Genomic DNA, 22164 nt, shown 5'->3' with positions numbered 1-22164 from the left:
TTCTGAGGTCCCAGACTCATGCCTGGCTCCACAGAGTAGTTTCCTGCCTACTCCCTCAGAGTTCTCAGATGCACACCCAGACTGGCAGAGGTCCTGGCTCAGGCCTAGTTCCTGGGAGGTCCTAGACTCATTTTCAGACCCACAGGGGTCCTGGCTTAGGTCAACTCCCTTGAAAGTCCAAGATTCATGTCTGGATCCTCAGCAGTCTCTGTCTCTGGCTCACTCGCTCAGCAGTTATGCTCCTGTACCTGTTCTAGTGGAGTTCACTGTCTCTGGACCAGGTTGCTAGCTCAATCCTACCTAGCCTGCCACTGTCCCAAGACTGGGTGTGCTCCTGGCTTCTGCTCCCACAAAGCTTGCTTCCTCAGGCCCACTCCATCCTAGGTAGCCAGTTCAGTCCTACTCCTGTGGAGCTTGTTTTCTCAATCCTGCTCAGGCCCCAAAGTGGAGTTCCTTGTCTCAGGCCTACTTTGGCCTAGGTTACTGACTTTGACCTGTTTCTGTAAATCCTGGTCTGGATCCACTCCTGCGGTGGTCCCTGAGTTGGAGTTGGTCCTGCAAAGGTCTCTGGTTCCAGTCTACAGCCTTGGAGTTCCCAGGCCCGGGTGAGCCCTGAACTGCAGAGGACCTGGCTCAGGCTTACTCCCTTAAAGGTCCTAGACTTCTGTTAGTTCTTTTTATATTCTCGACAGCAGTCTTCTGGTAAATGTTCTGTAGGTTGCCTCTTTTTTTTTTTTTTTTACCAATTATGGTTTCTTTTGCTATACAGAAACTTTTCTGTTTCATGTGTTCCCATTTCTCAGTCATTGGTCTTAATGCTTGTACTATCAGGGTCTTGTTCAAAAAATCCTTTCCAGTGCCCATAAATGCAAGTATATTCCCTATTCTTTTTTTTCTACCAAATTCAGGATACCAGATGTTCTACTTAATTTTTTATGTTTATTTTTTATGTTTATTTTTGTGTTACATTCCTGGCTATTCTGTAGCTCCCTTTGTAGACTAGGCTGTCTCAGACTCAATGAGATCCTCCTGCCTCAACCTCCCAAGTGCTGGAATTAAAGGAGTGTACCACTACTTCCTGGACCAGAACTTATATTAAGGTCCTTCTTAAGTATAGGTTTGAGTTTTGTTCACAGTGAAATGATAGAATCAGGTTTTATTCTTCTACATGTAACTTCCTTATTTGACCAGTACCATTTGTTGAAGATACTGTCTTTATAAAGTGTGTTGTTGTTCTCTTTGTCAAAAATCAGGTAGCTGTGTAAGTGTAGGTTATGTATACACACACACACACAAACACATACACACACATTTTTAGTTATCTTCAGTGTATCTTGCAAATATACCTTCTGGAGATCATATGTGTTTTGCAATTAAAGCTATCATTCTCTCATGTCATGATTGAGTTGTGTCTTACAAGTTATTTGGGTGCCTCAGAGTTCACAGAAGAACGTGAAGACATTGCCCTTTACTGCTCCCTAATGCTTGTCTGCCTAATATTGTGCTCCGTTATCATTTTTCTTCATGATAGTAAATAGTGTCTGGTAAATATCACTGAAACACTGGATGTTTCATAGGCTCTCACCGAAGACAAATTATTTCAGCTGTTAATGATAGCTGAATAATTTGTGGGTAGCTGAGCATAGATACAGATACCTTTTACTGTTAATTACCAATTGCTTTCTGCTTTCTCTGTGTCAATAACTATTATCTTGAAAAGTTATAGTCATTTTAAAACACAAGCACCCTAAATAAAGAAAAACCCTAAACTAAGAAAAAGCAAATCAGATTTATCTTCCATCTTCTCATCAGCAGAACCTGTTCCAAAAACCAGAATTAAGGAATGAATATGAGAGAGAATACCCCCGATCAGAACATCCCTTTGCAAAAATGACTGACGTAGAGCAGTGGGCCCATATGAGTGCAGTTCAATACGCCTACATTGGCAAACTCCTCAGGAAAGATTTTAAGAAGAAAATGAAGAAAATGTTCGAAAATCCTGAAAGTACCATCTGTTCTAACAAAGTGCCAATTCCTGATAAGCCTAAAGTGAGAACACACTTAAAGGTAATTCTGTTCCCTCTGATCTGAAAAATTGCATAGTTGAGTGTGTAAGAAACAAAACATCTGAATTGACCATCTCTGCAGTAGGGTAGAGGTTTTCCAAACAATAGCAAAACCCAAATCATGAAAATAACTTGCATTTTGTCCATGGTCCCAGTCCCAGGAATATACTATCCTGTCATTATTTAACATTTAAGAAAAAAATAAAGTAGACTCTGTAAATCACAAACTAAAAATCAAACATGCTTTTAACACCATATAAAAATTCATGCAATAATACTGAAAGTAAATCATAGTAAAAATAAAGGCCCAGGAGTCATTACAGTTGACATGAAAAGAACCAACATGGTGTCTCTGCAAGTGATAATAGAAAAAGCACATTGTAAGGAATCAGTGATTAGCCAGTAGATACTTGATAAAGTCTAGTAAACAAAAAGCACCCAGGCTTCCATGGTCATGTGACTGACATGAAAATGGCACCATAGTTTTTTTTTACTGTTGACTTGCCTACTTGAATAGTTGAATACTTTGGCTTGTTTCTCCCTTGCCTTTATATTAAATATTTCAGAGTTTGTAGAAGCTTGCATCTTAAAAGTATAAGTTTATTGATTTTTATAAACATTTACCTTCTTCAATCCATATGTATTCATCTTTACAAACAAGTACCTTTCACTATGTGTATATTGACTCAGTTGTGCCTCAGATTTCAAGTACCAAACTGAAGACGTTGACTTTTACTACTTCCTGATTCTTACCTGCCCATCACTCTGTTCTGTTAGCTGTTTTCTCCATCCAAGTAAATAGCACTATGACACTGAAGAGTAACTTTATTTGGGAAAGTTTCTCCATCAAATTCCCTGTAGGCAAGTGTGTGGGACATTTTCTTGCTTAATGATTGGTTTGTGAGGGCCCAGTTCAGGATGGACAGTGATACCTCTGGACATACAGACCTGGGTTGTATCTGAAAACAGACTGAGAAAGTCATGAGGACCTACCCAGTAAGCAGCTAATGTTCCATGGCTCCTCCTTGAGTTCCTACTTTGAGTTTTTGTCCTGACATCTCTCAGTGGATTGTGGCCTGGGATATCGGAGTGAAATAATTCATTTCCTCCCATGTTGCTTTTGATCATGATTTTTATCACAGCAACAGAAAGAAAACCGAGAACTCCAATGAGCCATGACCCCAGTCTCATCTTGCAGCTTTTTTTTTTTTTGGGAAAAACTAGATATTAAAAATGAAAATATTTCACACACATATTTTTTTATACACACTGTTCAAAATCCAGTACCAAAAGAGGCATGTGGCCCCAAGGGGATATATGTAGTTATTTATATACCCTGAATTAGCCATCAAAATTCCAGATTTCTTCAACAAGCTGGATTAGAACTGAATCCAGTGTGTTTTGAGCCATGTCATTGAATTGATCCATGCAAAAGGTTTCCCTTATATCTGAGTCACACCTGTTCATTGGATTGTTAAAGATCCAATTTTTGATTTATTCTTAATTAATATTTTTTTCAAATAAAAATATAAATACATTTTTATTTCATTTCCCCCAACTCCTCCCATACACTCCCCTTGCTCTTAAACTTATGACTTTTTTCTTTATAATGTTAAACACACACACACACACACACACACAGATACACACTCCTAAATGTATGAGTACACCCTTTTCAACCAGTATAATATTACATGTATTATATGATCTCAGGATGGACCTCCAGTATTAGATAATTCCTTGTGGGAGACATGTCTCTGGGGAAGACCATCTCTCCATCCCTCAGTAGTCCCCTTTGTCCATAGTTTTTTATATATAGGTGAGGCTCCATGACTTAGTGTGTCTATTGGTGTCATCTTTGTTCAGGTCATGTTTAGGTGGCCATGTTGATAAGACTAGATGATTGTAGCTACTTTGGTCTTCCTAGGAGACACAATCTCAAGCAAATGTCATCTGCTCTCTCTCTAAAAGTAACTAAATGAAATGTGCACGTGACCTGGTCAATTTATCACTCTACATGCAATTCATATCAGCCATATCTGAATTTTCCTTCATAAAGCATTGTATGTTTGTTCAACTCTAATATTTTGATAATATTTATCTAGAAATATTTTGTAAGGCATAAAATCTTTACACATAAACTATTTTTTTAAATGGCTGAAGAGATAGCTCAGAATGTAAATCCCTTACTATTCTATCAAGAGGACTTGAATTTAGTTCTCAGAACTCATACAGTAACATACAACCACCTGCATTTACAATTCCAAGGGATCTAATTCCTGATACAGGTCTCTAAGAGATCAGCACACACATGATGCACGTTCAAATTATTGGGCACACAAGTACATAAACAAATTAAACTAAACATACACTCTCAGAATCTAGTAATTTTTCATGAAATCTTAAACTGTCTTTACATTTGAGGTAAACTTTATCCTGAAAAATTTACTTTGTCTCACTTGTATAATGTCCCCTAATGATGAATGTATGATAAGTTTAGGCCTCCTGATTATGTGATTGTCATTATGAACAATGTGTCTGTAGTAACCAGCACGTTAGGATAAGTTAAAAAGAGGTCATTCTCCAGGATGCCATTGTAGTGCTATTACCATTCACACTCATGCCAAGTTTATAGATTTGGTTCTGCCCCAGTTTCTAATTGTCTCTAGTGCCTGTACTGAGAGATAAAATCAACACTTAGCCAGGGATCCCTGCAGAAAGAGACCTAAGGAAACACACACTCCTTATACACATATACATGTGCAGTCATAAGAATTGTTAAATGGAGTTATTTTATAACAGGGCAACAATGACCCAACTAGACATCAAAGGTGAAAAATACAAAGTTTATTGTTCAAGAGTAGATTTGTAATGTTAAAAATCATTCAATTTACTATTTTAGGCAAATTTAATATACAATAAAATATATTATTTTAAGTTAATACTGAGTAAGTTTGTTGGATCATGGTTATACTTCTACTCCAGGCTAAGGTAAATCATTTTCAATGTCTGACTATAGCCTAGTGATTTGAATAGCCAAACATATGAAAAAACAAAAGTGTTAAAAATGAGCTCTCTACTTTCCCAATCTGTTCCCTATACCTGCAAGGACAAAGCTACTTTGAAAAAGCATCCCCAAACACCAACAACAACAACAACAATAATAACAACCGTAAATTTGTGAAGAAAGCCAAGCAAACTAATCTCCTTTTTCTCATCAGCAGAAAATGACTGATAGAGAAGATGCACAAGTGCATTCAAGACTTCCTCCCGTCAAGAGGAAGGAGCACATAAAGGAGCAAGCTGATTGTTGTTGCACACGATGGAAGGAATTCTTCAGAAATGATATAAGAGAAATACTGAGGGAGGAATTGGCTGTAGAGCGTGCAAAGATGAGAAAACTTTGCAGAAAGGATGTGAGGGAGGAATTGGCTGAAGAGCATGCAAAGATGTGGAAACTTTTCAGAAAGGAGGTAGAGGAAATTATGGGTCTACTCAGGAATGAATTAAGCCAAATATGTATGGAGCAGGTGACTCTGCTGAAGGAGCAGGCAAAGGAGATACAACAGGAGCCCCAGAATCTGCAGTACTTAAGGCTGAAGGACCTCTTCAGAAGGGACCTAAAAGAGATGTTTTATGAAGAGATTAAAAAGTCCAAAATGATCATTGGTCCTAAAGAAGAGCCACTATTTGGCCCCTCTAAAGGAACTACAGATTTCCAGGTAGGTCCCCTCACTGGGAAGGACTGTGCTTGATTGACAGGGGAAAGATGCATCTGCATGCCTGATTCTGCAGTGCTGCAGACAGTTCCCTATCTGGAATCCACCCTTGTTAATGTCCCGGCCCCTCATGTTCTCAATCCCAAGAATCCAGTGGCAGGTAATCCTCTGTGGTTCCAGTGTGAATGAGTATAAACTCTAACAATCAGGAAGTAAACGTTCTATTAATACAAATGAGCACAATTCTTGAAATAGTAAATAAATAAAGAAAAATATCAAACCAGAGAGTAGTTACTGTTGACAGGAAAAAAACAGACCTGTTAGATAATATGCCATGGTAAGAGTATAAACAAAAGTACAATTAGAAATTATGTAATAAATGCATGCTGATGTCTAAGAAGAGAAAGGACATTGTTTTATATATTTCAAAGATATAAAACACATGACTCAAGTAAAACAACCCTGTATGTCAACAGGTATAGACAGACTATAGAGTTGCATTAGAGCTATTTCTTCTCTCTTATTTCAGCCTTCTGTGTGTATTTGCATCCATAATTATAGGTTTATCATACATTCCAAATTCTTAAATTATTTGCCTTTTCCATGTTAGGCCACCTCCTCTTCTAATGCACTGATAGAGTGCTCTGTAGTAAACCCTCTGGGTGTCTTAATTTTAGGCAATGTCATTTCTTTCATTCTCTGAAACTTGTCTGCTGTTGTTTTGCTCTGTCATGTGCTATTTTCTCCGATCCATTCGATAGTGCAGAAACAGTGAAGTTGGGAGTGTCAGAGACCAGCTTCAACAAAAATGCCATTTACCAGGGTAGGATTATAGGGATCAGAAAAATAGAGAATGATGACATGAGTAAAAATAATAAAACTGAAAACATAGGATAGTACTGGGAGTTCAAGTCAATACTCAAATCACCCACACTTAATTTCCATTTGCTTAAATACCCAACCCAAAGGGGAAGAATAAGATGGAAAAGTGTATTAACATGATACAAGGAAATGAACATACTAGTTGAAGGTTGTGGGCTATGGTCTTAGTTAAACATTCTGTTGCTAGGACAAGTCAAATAATACTCACACCCTAGAACAAAACATTCTGTAGCCAAACCACTCCTTGAGTGGAATCCATTATTTTTTCCGTAAGGGAGTAGGAAGCTAGTAGTACCCTTAGACTTTTGTTTGGGATAGAAACATATCTATTTCCCTATTCCTGAAATATAAGGTCTGTTTATTAGTCATACCTGTTGACAATAACCTTGGGAAAGCATAACTCTCAGATCTAAATCCAGGTGGGATCCTTGTTTGAGATAGAAACAGACAATAACCTTAAAGGAACAGATTTAAGTTCCAACTCTCTGACCTTTGTTCAAGGTAGAAATAAGCTCACATTTTTTGGGCCTCCCCAATTCCTCCCTTTTTAATAACTTTTATAGAGCATGAACTTCTGCTACAGGACAGATGGTTGTGTCTGCCTTAGGTGAATGTTTCCCATTTTCCAGACTTACATATCTTGGGTACATGCATTCCAATTATGCATGTCTATGTCTTAGGCACCTGGAGGTGGGGAAGTATCATAGTCTTCTCTTACTGCTGACCTCTGTAAGCACAGGATTAAGTGAGAGTGTGCCTCTGAGCTCTGTGTCCCTGAGCCAAGTTTCTGTCAAGAGAGGTCATTCATCAATTAGAAAATGGCAAGCAAGCAGATAATACTTTATGCTACACATACTTCTATGGCTACTATATCTCCTAATTAAAGGAATGGAGAATCACCAGGATTGGGAATGCCCTTTTCAACTGGTCTATGATTTTTCTTAAAAGTTTTTAGCTCTACCAAAATTTAAATCGGTCTTATCAAACATGTCAAATCCCAAAACTTATTAGGAATGTCTAAACTTTTTCTAAGCATTAACATCTTATAGTGAGCTCAAGCAGTTAAAACATTAACAGGTCAGTACCATAATTCTAGTGTGGAAATTAACAATCAACATAAGTTGTCAAATCACAATTCTCTTGCATCTATTCTAACCTTTCTGTGATGAATGAAACTCTATTTGCAATGCTGCCTTTAAGTACTTGTCCCAGTCTTTGAGCAACAGTAAAAACCCTTAGGCTACCCTCCGCAGCTCTGAAGAGGGACTTCAGTCACTCCTTTGTCTCCATAATGAGTCTGATTCCCCAGAGGGGAAAATTGAGGTCTCAGTTCTCAGGTCCTTTATTTCAACAGCAGATTGAACATCCCATGCTGGCAACCCAAATTCTGTGTCCCAAAGTATAAGCCTGTGTTCATGGAACGACTCTGAGGTAAACAGGACTCAGTAGTTCTGGAAGTTTGTAAAGCAAGTCATCAAAAGGCTGGGAATCACCGTCACCACGATCTTCCTTCCCTTAACCTGCAGCATGGTGGTATGAGGAAGTCAGGATCACAGGTTCAGGAACCTCTTTCCACTTCTCCTGTGGCATCATCAGTGGCTGAAATGTCATCAGGGCTGGCCTACTTCTACTGTATATGCATACATCTCATCAAGCTTTATTTTCTTCCCTTGAAAAAAATCACAGACATATCCTTGACCCCAAATTAATACAGGGTTGGGTCATTTTCATAATCCAGTGCAAGGGTCTCTCCACCTTGCTTTAGCAAAGATGACCTTTGTGCCATCATGCCAAAATTTATCCACAGCAAACCGCTTCAACAAGTTTAGAGTAAAAAGCTGTATGGTTTAAGACATTTTGTGGTGACTGAGTGTATAATTCCTCCTTATTTATTTTTTTGAGGTTATTTTGTAAGGGTATGCTAATTTCATGCCTTCTCAGAGACATCATTTGTTTAGCAGCTATCGTTAGTTGCCTGAGAAAACTAGACTTACTATTCCCCCTTAAGAATTTTCCTGATGGATATATTTTTTCTGTTAATTTATTTATTAAAGATTTTTGTCAGTGATCCTGATGGATATTTTAAATAAGGTCTCAACCACTGGATTTTTTTTTTAAGTTTGTAAGCTATCAGAAAGATAAATCCAAGTTTCAAGTCTGCCTACCCAAAAGGTTTTAACTTCCTCCTTTACGTTTTCACAGACTTGATTGGGCCTGGAGCTGCAGTTTCCTGAGACTCCTTTTTTGCAGCTTGGCTGTGAGGCCAGGAGCAGGGATCTAGGCTCGCAGCTGAAGCTTGGCTGCTTAGTAGGGTGCAAGCCATGTTCTCCATAGTTTGGCCATGTCCTGCTGGGGGCTTGGGACCAGAAGGCTGGTCCCTCATTGTCTGCTGTGACAGGGCAGGATATAGGTTATGTTTAGTGATCCTGAAACAGTCTGACTGACTGGCAAATTAAGCTCAGGTTCTCAAGTGCCTGCCATTGTATTGGTTCTGAGATTGCCACATGAGACCAAAAGTTTAGGTGGGCATAGCTATGCTGTTTCCATTATCTCTGCCTTTATATTTAAATCTTGTAATTAGAAAATTAGGAGAATTTCTGAATTCTCTCCTCTGTTAAAAAGTCATAGATCCCCATATTGAACTCGAGTTGGAAGAGGCAAGTCCAGTCTCAAAATGAAGGTAAAACTGCTGCCCAGTCGCCCCGGCCTGACTCCTGCCATTGCCACCGCTGCTGGCGGGGGCCGGGGAGGGGGCATGATCCAAAGGAACCTTACAGTTGAGGAAACTGTTTATTGGTGGTCTGAGCTTTGAAACCACAGATGATAGCTTAAGAGAACATTTTGAGAAATGGGGCACACTTACAGACTGTGTGGTAATGAGAGATGCCCAAACAAAACGTTCCGGGGGCTTTGGTTTTGTGACCTACTCTTGTGTTGAAGAGGTGGATGCTGCAATGTGTGCTCGGCCACACAAAGTTGATGGGCGTGTGGTGGAACCAAAGAGAGCTGTTTTTAGAGAGGATTCTGTAAAGCCTGGTGCCCATTTAACAGTGAAGAAAATCTTTGTTGGTGGTAGGAAAAAGGACACAGAAGAGTATAACCTGAAAGACTACTTTGGAAAGTATGGCAAGATTGAAACCATAGAAGTTATGGAAGACAGGCAGAGTGGGAAAAAGAGAGGATTTGCTTTTGTGACTTTTGATGACCATGACACAGTTGATAAAATTGTTGTTCAGAAATACCACACTATTAATGGGCATAGTTGTGAAGTGAAAAAGGCCCTTTTGAAACAAGAGATGCAGTCTGCTGGATCACAGAGAGGCCCTGGAGGTGGATCCGGCAATTTTATGGGTCGTGGAGGGAACTTTGGAGGTGGTGGAGGTAATTTTGGTCGTGGTGGAAACTTTGGTGGAAGAGGAGGCTGCGGTGGTGGAGGTGGTGGCAGCAGAGGTAGTTATGGAGGTGGTGATGGTGGATATAATGGATTTGGAGGTGATGGTGGCAACTATGGTGGTGGTCCTGGTCACAGCAGTAGAGGAGGCTATGGTGGTGGTGGACCAGGCTATGGAAACCAAGGTGGTGGATATGATGGTGGTGCAGGAGGAGGAATGACAGTTACAATGAAGGAGGAAGTTTTGGTGGAGGTAACTATGGTGGTGGGAACTATAATGACTTTGGAAATTATAGTGGACAACAGCAATCAAATTATGGACCCATGAGAGGGGGCAGTTTTTGTGGAAGAAGCTCAGGCAGTCTCTATGGTGGTGGCTATGGATCAGGTGGTGGAAGTGGTGGATATGGTAGCAGACAGTTTTCAAAACTAACAGAAAAGGGCTACAGTTCTAAGCAGGAGAGAGAGCGAGGAGTTGTCAGGAAAGCTGAAGGTTACTTTGAGACAGTCGTCCTAAATGCATTAGAGGAACTGTAAAAATCTCCAGCCATCCCTTAAAGTACCAGTTGGGAACTAAGCTATATGATTTTAATCTTTCTCTGCAGACAGAGAGAACAGGTTCCTGAATCAACCCCAATGCTTAGAAAGAGGACCATTCACCAGAATGGAACCTTTGAAATTAGGGTTTTATTCTATCATTGATTTCCCTGTCACAAGAGGACAGTAGACTGCATTAGAACTTGTTGTAGCACGGCTAGACCATGTATGTGCACAACACGTTCACAATGTATAGTTTGAAATAAAAAATCTTCATTGTTCTTGTTGTTTGCTCTCCTTTGGACAGAGGGTTCTATTTGCTTGACCTTCCTTCCTAGCTTTTTAAAAATGTTTCACGCTGATACTAGACTACTTTTGAAGAATATACTTGATATTTCTTACATAGCCATTTCTGTTGTTGGTTGGTTTCTGCCTCTGTACAATAGATGTTTTTAACTTTATTCATTAATTATTGTCCCCAAAGCTTTATTAGCATCTGCTTCTCCTTTTCCCTAGAAACAGCTGAATTCATATAATTGTGTGTCTCTTGCTCTTGACACACTAAATATCTCAGCTCCTACTGTCTGTGATCTCAAGTCAAATCTAATATCTACAATTAGAAATCATATATGACTTTACCCCTTAAAACACAAGTTATAGACCTTGAGAAAGTAAAAAGTGTTCAATACTTAACAGGTAAAACTCTTCACATATGCCTATTTTTGAGAAAAAAATCCTGTAAGCATGCTAAAATTTAAAAAAATCAGTTACAGTTATTAAAATGAAGTAAAAATACTATCTAATACTTTAAGAATCATTTCCTTGGGGCTAGAGAGATGGTTCAGCAGTTAAGAGCATTGTCAGCTCTTCCAAAGGTCCAGAGTTCAATTCCCAGCAACCACATGGTGGCTCACAACCATCTTTAATGAGGTCTTGTGCCCTTTTCTGGCCTGCAGGCATACACGCAGACAGAATATTGTATACATGATAAATAAATAAATATTTTTAAAAAGAATCATTTTCTTCCATTTACATGTATAGTTTAAGATAGAAAATCATTAATTTGAAATATATTAATTATTAATTTGAGGAAGAGAATTATTGTTTATTAAACACTCTTGGGTATAGCAAGTTCTTTGAGGAAATACGCATGCAAGGTCAAACCTTTAGTTGTGAGACTTGTTTTTACATGCTACATCTTATCTAATTCGTGTTTGTGGATATGTGACACATCATGACATAAGTATTCCAATCAACACTGACAAAAATCATGGGCTTATGATTTATAGTCAGTTCTAGGAGAAAGTGATTTGTTTTCAGTTCCTAGTGATAACCTAATGATTTGAGACAAAATGGTCATATGTGAGGAAGTTTAACTGTTAAGTATTGAACAATTTTTACTTTCTCGGGGTCTATAACTTGTGACTTGTAAAGATAATTTGAAAAATAAGCACCTAGAGATAAGAAAAATTCTTCTAGGAAACCAAACAAATGAACCCTCCACCTTCCCTCCTGCAGAGAACTGCTCCGGAATGCAAAAAAAAGAAAAATTATAAAGGAGCCCATGACAGTGCCCCTTCACATTCAGGAAAGCCCTTGGTGGAAACAGATGAGGAAAGTGTGGATGGCCAGAATGAGTCCCACTCTATGCCTCTAAAGGATCTCATCAAAGAAGATTTAAAAGAAAGTTGGTGTGAAATTCTTGAAAAATATAAATACGATACATGTATGAAGAAAGAACTACCTCATATCTTTAAAAGAAGAAAACAGCTAAGGGTAATCACCTTGAATTTTATTTTACTTTTTTTATTGATTGTTATTAAGCTCTACATTTTTCTATGCTCCCCTCTTTAAGGGTTTCTATCATATTCATAGAGTTATATTTAATGTCGCTTTCTTCTGCCTTTTCTGAGTTAGGATGTTCAGGTCTTCCTATCATGTGACCACTGTGATCTGGTGTTACCATGTTGTGTTTTAGGCTGTTGAATGTATTCTTGTATTGGAGCCTACCCCTTTCTCCTTCCAGTTGGTGCAGGCAGTTTGCTTGCCTCTTGCTCCAGTCCTTACAGTTGGTGTCTGTGTCTCAGGGATCCTTTCTTGACTGATCATTGCAGTTGCTCTCTGTATCTTAGGGAGCTGCTCTTGGTTGGCTCCATGTAGTTGCTTTCTGTATCTCAGGATGCCGCTGAGTTCTCTGGGAATGGGTGAGTTTGGGAATGGCGTGGAACTTGTAGAGTACAGTGTCTGATCAATGGTGGGGTGTTGGACCAGCATGCCTGCAGGTGGCTTACCTGCTGGCCTCCTAGGGAAGCTGAGGTAGGTGGAAGAGGGGTTCGGGGTTTAGCCCCGGGTTCTAGGACCTACAGACTGGCTGTCCAGCAGGGAGCTGGTCATTCACCTCTTGGTCTGCTCTGTGCAGCTGTATTCGGTGCCTCAAAGATCCTCTGAGTTCACAGGAGATAGATGGGTTTGGGGGTCCAGTGGGACATTTAGATGGCAGGGTCTGTCTGATTGATGGGGGATTTGGAGCAGCCTACCTGCAGGAAACTTTCCTGTTGGCCTGCTAGTGAAGTTGTGGCAGATGGGGGAGCATCCTGGGCTTTTGCCCTATGGCCTAGGGCCTCCGGACTGGGCTGTCCAGCCGGGGAGCAGTTCACTAAACTTTTGGTACGTTTTGTGTCTCAGGGATCCTCTGAGGTCACAGGGGATAGCTAGTGATGCAGTAAGTAGCAAAACATGTATGAATATATTTAACTTTTTCTTCATCCAAACACTGTAATATGTAATGTCAGAGTCATTTTGAAAACAATCCACCTCCTCTTATTCAGAAAATATCTACAGAACAAAAACTAAAGAAGAAATATGACAGCAAGTTCCTATACTCAGAGCAACCTGTTACCAAGACAGTGAAAAAAGTAGAACATGAACACGATGCATTGCAGTATGTACATCTTATGGAAGTCATTAAAAAAGATTTAAAAGTGGGAACTCATAAAGTTCTTGGAAAATATAAAACTAATGTTTGCCCCAAGGAAGAAGCTCTACCCCCTGTCTCTAAGAAAAAAACAAGAACAAAGGTAAATCTAATTTTAACAATCAGGTAAATCTAATTTAAAAAATCAGTATATTTTGTTTAAGGACAAACACACATCTGCAAGCCCATGTCTGCAGTGCTACAGAATGTTTAGACAATAGGACCCAACTTTGTACATGTCCCTCACGTCAAATGACATGCCTCCTCCAACAAGGCCACTCCTCTGAATACTTTACCAAAAGTATCCCAACAACCATGGAGCAGGCTTTCAAAAATCTGACCCTGTAGGACCCATTCCCATCAGACCACAGTTGTTCCTTTCCACACGTCAGGTCAGTATTATCATGAAAGTTCTATGCAATGTGTTCACTGGAACTAGACCACGAAAGACTGCACTCTATGCAGATAGACCTCACAGGTTTATATATAACCCTGCAACATATGTAGTCTATAGTGTGTCTATTTGTTTTGCTTTTAGTTTAATTGGTGTTTTATCCTTTATTATTTTTACTAAAGTTTGTCTGTTGCCAATTATGGAATTTCACACAAAAGGCTTGCATCCACTGTCAAGGCTTAATATTTTTAGATAGAATGAGGTAGTATGTTTTACATGAGAAGTACTTTGTCAGGGTTAAAACCATGTCATTCACTTTTGAAAGAATTAACAAATATGTTAACAAAATCCAAATGAAATATGTTCATTTAAATCAACACTGACTGGGTTAGGTTGGTTGGATCAAGTTTCTCTCCCAGTCTAAGCTAAGCTTTAAGTTATTTGCATTTACTACTGATAGTCAGTGATTTTTGAGTAGCTAAATACATAAAGAAATTTCTGTTAAGTATTATGTAGTTTCTTATTTTTTATGTGCCCGTATCTTGTAAAATGTAAAGAAAGAAACATTTTTGAAAGCAAGTGCAGCACAACACAGAGCCCATGAGTGTGAATCAGAGGAACCTCCATTGTCTCAGCCGTGGAAAACAACTCAGAAACGAGAAGTGGAGAAGAACTCCAATGTTGAGTGTGCTTCTCTGCCATCAGGGCCTTCTGTGACAGCAGATGAGGTGACACTAGGTGAGCAGAGTGCACAACAGTGTAAGCACCCTAAAAAGTACATCAGAAAAGACTTAAAGGAGACGCTTTGTGAACAGTTTGGAAACTCTGAATTTATTATCATCCTAAGGAGAGCAGTGTTCATGCAGGTGATTCCGACCATGTTGGAAAACACAGTATTTTACTGTGAGATAGGAGATGCTCTGTATGGCTGTCTTTTCAAGATTGTGGATTGTTCCAACAAAAAGAACCTAGCCTTGAAAATGTTCTTGCATCTTTCTTATATTCTTCATCACAGAAACCCACTGGCCAGTCATCTTCTGAGATCCAAGTGAAAAGGACTGGACTGTGAGAGCAACAGCCCAGGAAGTAAACACGCTTTAGATTAGAAAGACAATTTTAAACTAATATGGAATTTTTATGGTGATACGGAAAGAAAATGATAAAGGTTTTCAATATAATGACTATGGAGAAGTTAACTATGATGATGGAGAAGCACATGAAAGGAACCAATATCTTTGATAAACAAATGATTAGAATATAAACTCCAATATCACTAGTTGCAAAAGAATATTAGATATGCCAGTATTTCTAAGCCAAAGGGCTATAGTTTCCATTCTTCAAAGAAACAATTCATGTGTCTGAAATAAAACAGATATCACTTTTCTGCTGCTAAACACACTGAAAACCAGCTAACACAATTGCGGTATAAAGTCACAGACCTGAGGTAGAAAATATCAGTCCTCCACCATATGCTAACAAATTACCAAACAGAAGTCTGCATAAAGAAATATGGGAGCCTAGGCAGTTTGAATGCTCACCTTTTGAGACCTGGATAGAGGTGGGCAGTCCTTGGGCTTCCCACAGGTCAGGGAACCCTGATTGCTCTTCGAGCAGATGAGGGAGGGGGACTTGATCGGGGGGAGGGGGAGGGAAATGGGAAGCGGTTGTGGGGACGAGGCAGAAATCCTTAATAAATAAATAAATTTAAAAAAGAAAAAAATAAATAAAAGTAAAAAAAAAACAAAAAAAAAACAAAAAAAAAAAGAAATACAGTCAAACAAGTTTTACAATGACAGACATGTTACTGGATGATCCTTGGCTTTGGAGAAAAAGAAAGTTTACATGCCAAGGAGGGGCTGTTGATCATGGTTTTCTCTTTATAATTTTCATTCTGAACTGTTAATAAACAAACCCAAATACATATATGGGCCAGTAACACAGCTCAGAGAATTAGAACACTTGCCTTGAAAACCTAATGACCCGAGGTCCATCCCAGGAAGCAATATAAGTTGAAAGTGTCTGACATATATAATTCCAGCACCTCCAAATCCAGCTGGAGGCTGAGAGCATAGAACAGCTCTGAAACTCACAAGCCAGTCACACTGGAATACACTGAGCAGTAAAACAGAGAGAGACCCTGCTTCATCCAGGGAAGGGGGAGCCAACGCCTGAAAGTTGTTCTCTGCTCTTCACACACACAGCAGAATAGCACACACAAGCACACACACACACACACACACACACACACACACACATGCATGCCCACCCCCAGTGACACATGTCTTCCAACACATTCACACCTCCTAATCTTTTCAAAATAGTTCCACCCAATGAGACCAAGCATTCAAATGTTTGAATGTATTGGGTTTTGTTTCATTCAAATCACCATAGTGGTGCTGGAAAAGGCCACTGCTCATACATGCAACAGGTCTTGATTAAGGAGTGAGAGGAGGGTAGGTGTCTCCAGAATCCATGCTTGCAGCTCAGCAACTCCCCACTGCCATGAGTAGAGGCATGCCTTGTTCATGCACCTTTGTTCGTGCATGTTCAGGTCACCTTCACTGGTTTTTCCCAAGGTCACAATGAACAACTGGCAACGGCCCTGGGGAAAAGACTATTGCAGTGCAGAAGTGAGAGGTTCCTTTCATTGCTGAAGCTCCTCATTGTCATATCCCTTTAATCGGCTGGGATCTAAAATCCAGGTCACAATATTTGGAGAGGACACATTTTGTCCTCTTCTTTTTATGTCTTCCTGTTATACAGAAGATGGTGATTTTGGGTAGTAAAGAGCAGAGGAAGAAAGGCAAAAGGTTGAGCAGGTTCCCTTTTGGGGTTTCTAAAAACCCGGAGCCTTTTACTCAAAGAGAGGAAGTAGGGGTTACAGGAGATCAGTGGGTATAATGTTAAAATTAGACTGAGCAATAAAGATTTGGGGACTGAATTCAAAACTGCAACATTAACTGACAAGTGTTAAAATGAATAAAATTGTAAACAATTTAATGAGAAGTAACTTCTCAATATTTCTTTAAAGGTTGAAGAAAAGAAGTCAGAGCATCTCTATAGACCCCACTTTAGCTCGTTTGAGCATAGAATTGCTGCACTGAGGGCTACTGCACACATTGAACCAGCTTCTGCTGCCTGTGCTGGTTATTCAGGTAACGGGTGGCATGGACAAGACTTTCATGGCTGAACTGACGCTCCCACTTGATACTGACACAGATCTGGTTTCTGCCCTTCTCATTGTTGTTGACTGATAACATGGTGAGACACTAAATTCTACATGGGTGGTCTGCAGAATATTACCAAGAAACTTCCAGTAGAAAGAATGATCCAGGATACATCAGCCCACAAACAGTGGTTTAAAATATATTAATTTTGTCTTAGAAAACTAATTCTCTTTGGTGCTAATATTTATGATTAATAAATTTCATGCTTCGCATAGGGCTACATAGACTTTACCAGGTACCAGAAAACAACTTATTCTTTAATTCCCATATATATTTAAAAAATACCACATGAAATACCAAAGTCAGTTCAGTCCACCAAAACTGACCAAGTCATATTAGTTGGCTCTTGGTTGCCTCCTATTCTAAAATGAGAACTGTTTTCTCTCTCAGTGATAACTTTGTGTTTCTGAGTGGCTAAGCATATACACAGATACATAATTGTTAAATACTAGTCAGTGTCTGCCTTTTCTGTGGCCATACACTGACTTTTGAGGATAACATCATCTTAGAAACAGTCACTCCAAAATAAGCAGCATATGAGGGGGAAAAAAACAACAAAAGGAACTTTCACTTCACACACCTACTTAGACACGATGATTTGATGATCCCATATAAGATGCTACCAATGATGAGACTGATGATGCTGCCCATCACCATCCTGATGATGCCACCAACATTCCTGATGACACTGCTAATAATTCTTCCTTTTCTTTATAGGTGATGCTGCAGTTGATCAACAGTACCTTGAAGCAATCAAGTTAATATCTATGGTGAAATTGAAATGAAATTTATGCCCTGGCAATGCTGACATGCATGGGCAGCCCAGATATGGCAGTTCTGTTGAACTTGTCCATATTGAGTTTCATGATCTAAGATGATGAGGATGGCTTCTTACCAGATCTCTCCCTCAATATCTGTATTAGAAAGAACTGAAAAACATATAGAAATTTTAAAGGGAAATATATTTCCCAAGAGGACACCATCTTTATTGAACTCTGCACACAAATTGTTAATGGTTTTCAATTAAAATATACTTTGCAAAAATTTTAAACTGTTTCTTCACATTAGATAAACTGACACTGTGACTACTCCATGCAGCTCAAGGCATCCGGAAGAGCTCAGAGCAGAAAAAGTAGTAGACTGAATATGACCAGTAGATTGGAACTGGCTGTGAGAGAAGCAGAGGAGAGAGGGGGAGAGAGAGAAAGAGAAAGAGAGAGAGAGAAAGAGAGAGAGAGAGAGAGAGAGAGAGAGAGAGAGAGAGAACAGGGTTATAAGGGGAATGAGAAGTCTGTGAACTGGAAGTAGTTTAGGGTAGGATAGAAAGTGAGAATGGCTTTTACATTCTGAATTGTGTAGCAGGTCCCTGTGATACTAAAGGACCCTGGAGGCCAGTGTGAGCTGTGGTGTGCTAATGGGGAGCACAGGGAGCCATTTGTCCTTCCAGCTGGTCATAAGTGAAAGTGACCCACATTGGAGCACCGGACTGAGCTCCCAAGGTCCAAATGAGGAGCAGAAGGAGGGAGAACATGAGCAAAGAAGTCAGGACTGCAAGCTGTGACAGTGGGGCTGATCTAATGGGAGCTCACCAAGGCCAGGGGGACTGGGACTGATGGAGCATTTGATCAAACCGGACTCTCTGAACATGGCGGACAATGAGGGCTGACTGAGAAGCCAAGGACAATGGCACTGGGTTTTGATTCTACGGCATGTACTGGCTTTGTGGGAGCCTAGTCTGTTTGGATGTTCACCTTCCTAGACCTGGATGTAGTGGGGCGGACTTTGTACTTCCCACAGGGCAGGGAACCCTGACTGCTCTTTGGACTGGAGAGGGTAGAGGTGGGGGAGTGGGGGGAGGGGGGAGGGAAATGGGTGGAGGGGAGAAGGTGGAAATTTTTAATAAAAAAGGAAAATAAAATATTATCCTGTTTGAAGCAAAAAAAGTAATATGTGGATAAATTGGGTGTTGATGGCCCACACTTTTAATCCCAACACTTGGCAAGCAGAAGCAGACAGATCTTAGGGAGTTTGAAGTTAGCCTTGTCTACAGAGCAAGTTACTGAATAGCCAGGACTGTTAACCAGATAAACCATGTCTCAAAAAAAAAACAAAAAAACAAAAAAGAAAAAAAAGAATGAATGAGAGAGGGGGGGGAGGGAGAGAGAGAGAAGTGTATAAGAAAGTATGGGAAATTTAAAGTCAGAATAATAAACCAATAAATCAATCTGCTTAAATACAGGGCTGTAAAAATGACACAAAATTATCTGCACAAAGCTGAGTGATGGTGACACATGTCTTTAATCCCAGGACTCAGTAGGCAGAGGCAGGTGGATCTCTATGAGTTCGAGTTGGGTCTACAGAGCTAGTGACAGTACATCCAGGGTTACACAGTGAAACCTTGTCATGAAAAAAAAATTATCTGCACAAAATCTAATGGCATGGTAACCATCCAAGGTACATTTGTCATGGCATATCATTCAATTTTTCACACACAAAGAATAATTATTAACTTAATGTCATTCAAGATTACATAGCCTCAAATTGAAAATTAGATATTAAAGACTGAAAATGAGTATGGAAAGGAAGGTAAGACATGGAACAATAAAGTGATTTATGAATGAAACTTAACTGTGGACTTAAAAAGGTCTCACAAGAATCAATTTGTCAACAGAATTAATTAGGTCATACCCTCAAGGAATGTGATCTAATATTCAAGTAAGTAACATCAATGATGTAGTTGCTTGACCATTTTTTTTTCATTTTTTGAGAATGAGAATTTTTAGATAAAGGAATGAGCACTTTCATTCTCTGGTAACTGTCTGCTTCAAAATCCGTGGAGACTATACAAACTTTTAACTACATATATGGCATAAACTAAGGAGAATCCTTGTAGACTTTCACAATGTCAAAACTCTCATTCATAAGGTGATCCCCATTAGTTAGCTGGTAAACTACTATAATGTTCCAAAAATCGCATGTTCTCCAATTAGCAAATTGGATGGGGTTTACTTCAGCATCAGTACTTTTGAGGAAATATAACTTAGTATATATTATTCAGTGTGTCTGGTTTGAAAGTTTCCAGGCATATATCTACTCTTTTTGTTTAAGATTTACTGTTTTTGTTTTATGTACATGGTGTTTTACCTGTGTGTGCTCTGTGTCAGAGGTCAGAAGAAAGGGCAGATTCCTCAAGATTATCCTTAAGCTGCTAGAAACTAAATTAAGGCCGTCTGCAAGAAAAGCAAGGGCTCTTGACCGCTAAATCTTCTCTCTAGCCTCTAAAGGCATATCTTTAATTATCCCCTCTGTCCTCCTTTTAGACTCATAGCCAAAAATATTAATTAGTTATGTCATTAGCATTTGCCATTGAGATCAGTAGGAATCTCACATTTTTGCTCAATGCATCCCTGGAAATTGACTTTGATAAAAACTTATTTAGCATGTAAAGGCCCAGAGTTTAATCCCTAACTCAGGAAAAAAACTAAATTATTATGGAATAATTTGGGTTGCAAAATGTAATAAAATTGTTCTAATTACATAGGTGGAAACACAAGATTTGGAATAGCACTCACTGGTGCCATGTGGTCAACACTGACAGATTTGGGACATTTATCCAGGTCTTCTAATATATCCACAGGAGAAGTTGTGTGGGATGGGAGAATTGAAAACACGTTTTCATTAATGTCATGTAGAAGTTAGCTCAATTTGGAAAATAACCAGGCTAGCCAAAAGATAAGACAATTATATTTTTATTTATTATAAGGGGAAAACTCACAAAACAGGAATGAGATGTCCAAGCTCAGCTGTGAGGGAACTACAGAGAAAGAGCACCTGGGCCATGTGCCCATTTTTCAGCAGGTCCCAGTAAGCCATACCCTAACTTGGTCCCACCTCTTGAAGATAATTGGTTAACAAAGCTTCCCCATCACCACCCACTTTTGTCTAAACAAGAGTGATCCAAACCCAAAGCAAAACTATAAACAATAGGCACAGATATCAAGTATAAAATTAGAACCAACATAAACAATATTAAGCAAGGAACACAGCACAAATGTTTTGATAAACATTCTATTCCAAAAAATCTAAGTCTTGATAAGCTTGGCTAACTCATAAGATGAAGGTAACTACGACTATCTAATCTTCAACATCATCAAAGGCCTAAGAAGGGAGATAATATTACTTGTTAAGCAGTATATGATGGAGACAATTTGCTACCTGAGCAGTCACCCAAAGTCTCATTTGCAATGTTGAAGCAACCATTTTTGGCTAAGGCCTGGTGTAACTGACAGACCATTTTCAGAGGCAGGTAATTTTTCAGAATTTTCTTACCATGTCTTGGCAAGGTTTAGCAGTCCTTTTCCTTGAGTCCTGCTTATTCAGTCTGGATAGCATAAACTTTGTCAGTGGTTGAGGCATGGACAGTTCCTTGCCCAAAGGCCAATTGTGCCAAGAAAAAAAAAAACTCTGAGTGGAGTGTCTTCGGTGCTCAATATTCTCTTGGGAATAGATTGGTGCTGTCAGGAGAAATCATGTCTTATGTCAGCAGAAGCCTTAGTTAATTAAATGCCATGTTCTACACATCCTTGACATAGTTGAAGATTACCTAACTAGGCAGAATATAATCTCTATGTCTCTAAAGAACCTAATTAATCTGACTATATGTATAACAAACATGAACAACTATTAAACTATAATATTTAATACCTGTATAAATTAAACACTAAAAGTTTGTGTATGAATATTAAATAATCTGTAAACAAATGTGCAATAAATTAGGACAATGACCTCAAAATGTAAATAATGTGTGAGTATCTTGATCAGAGGTAAGAATAATAGATAATGCAATATAAAATATATCCTGAAAGTTGTATCAATATACAAAGTGTTCTAAACAGAGGTAGAAACATGCATGTATACAACTTTACAGAATAACTTTGCATAGGTGTACAAATATTGTAAACAGAAATAACAAAT

At 39.1% G+C, this 22164-nt stretch overlaps 1 pseudogene; it reads left to right on the top strand.

Moving 5' to 3' along the window:
- The first annotated feature begins 1890 nt into the window (after nucleotides 1–1890).
- Nucleotides 1891–10595, top strand: LOC121462543 (annotated as a pseudogene).
- Nucleotides 10596–22164: the final 11569 nt, after the last annotated feature.

This window comes from Microtus oregoni, unplaced genomic scaffold, assembly GCF_018167655.1.
Source record: "Microtus oregoni isolate MIOR12 unplaced genomic scaffold, Mior012 000025F_ref0000491, whole genome shotgun sequence".
NCBI lineage: Eukaryota > Metazoa > Chordata > Mammalia > Rodentia > Cricetidae > Microtus > Microtus oregoni.
Note: the sequence above shows the minus strand (reverse complement) of the source record. Positions and strands in the feature narration are given on the sequence as shown.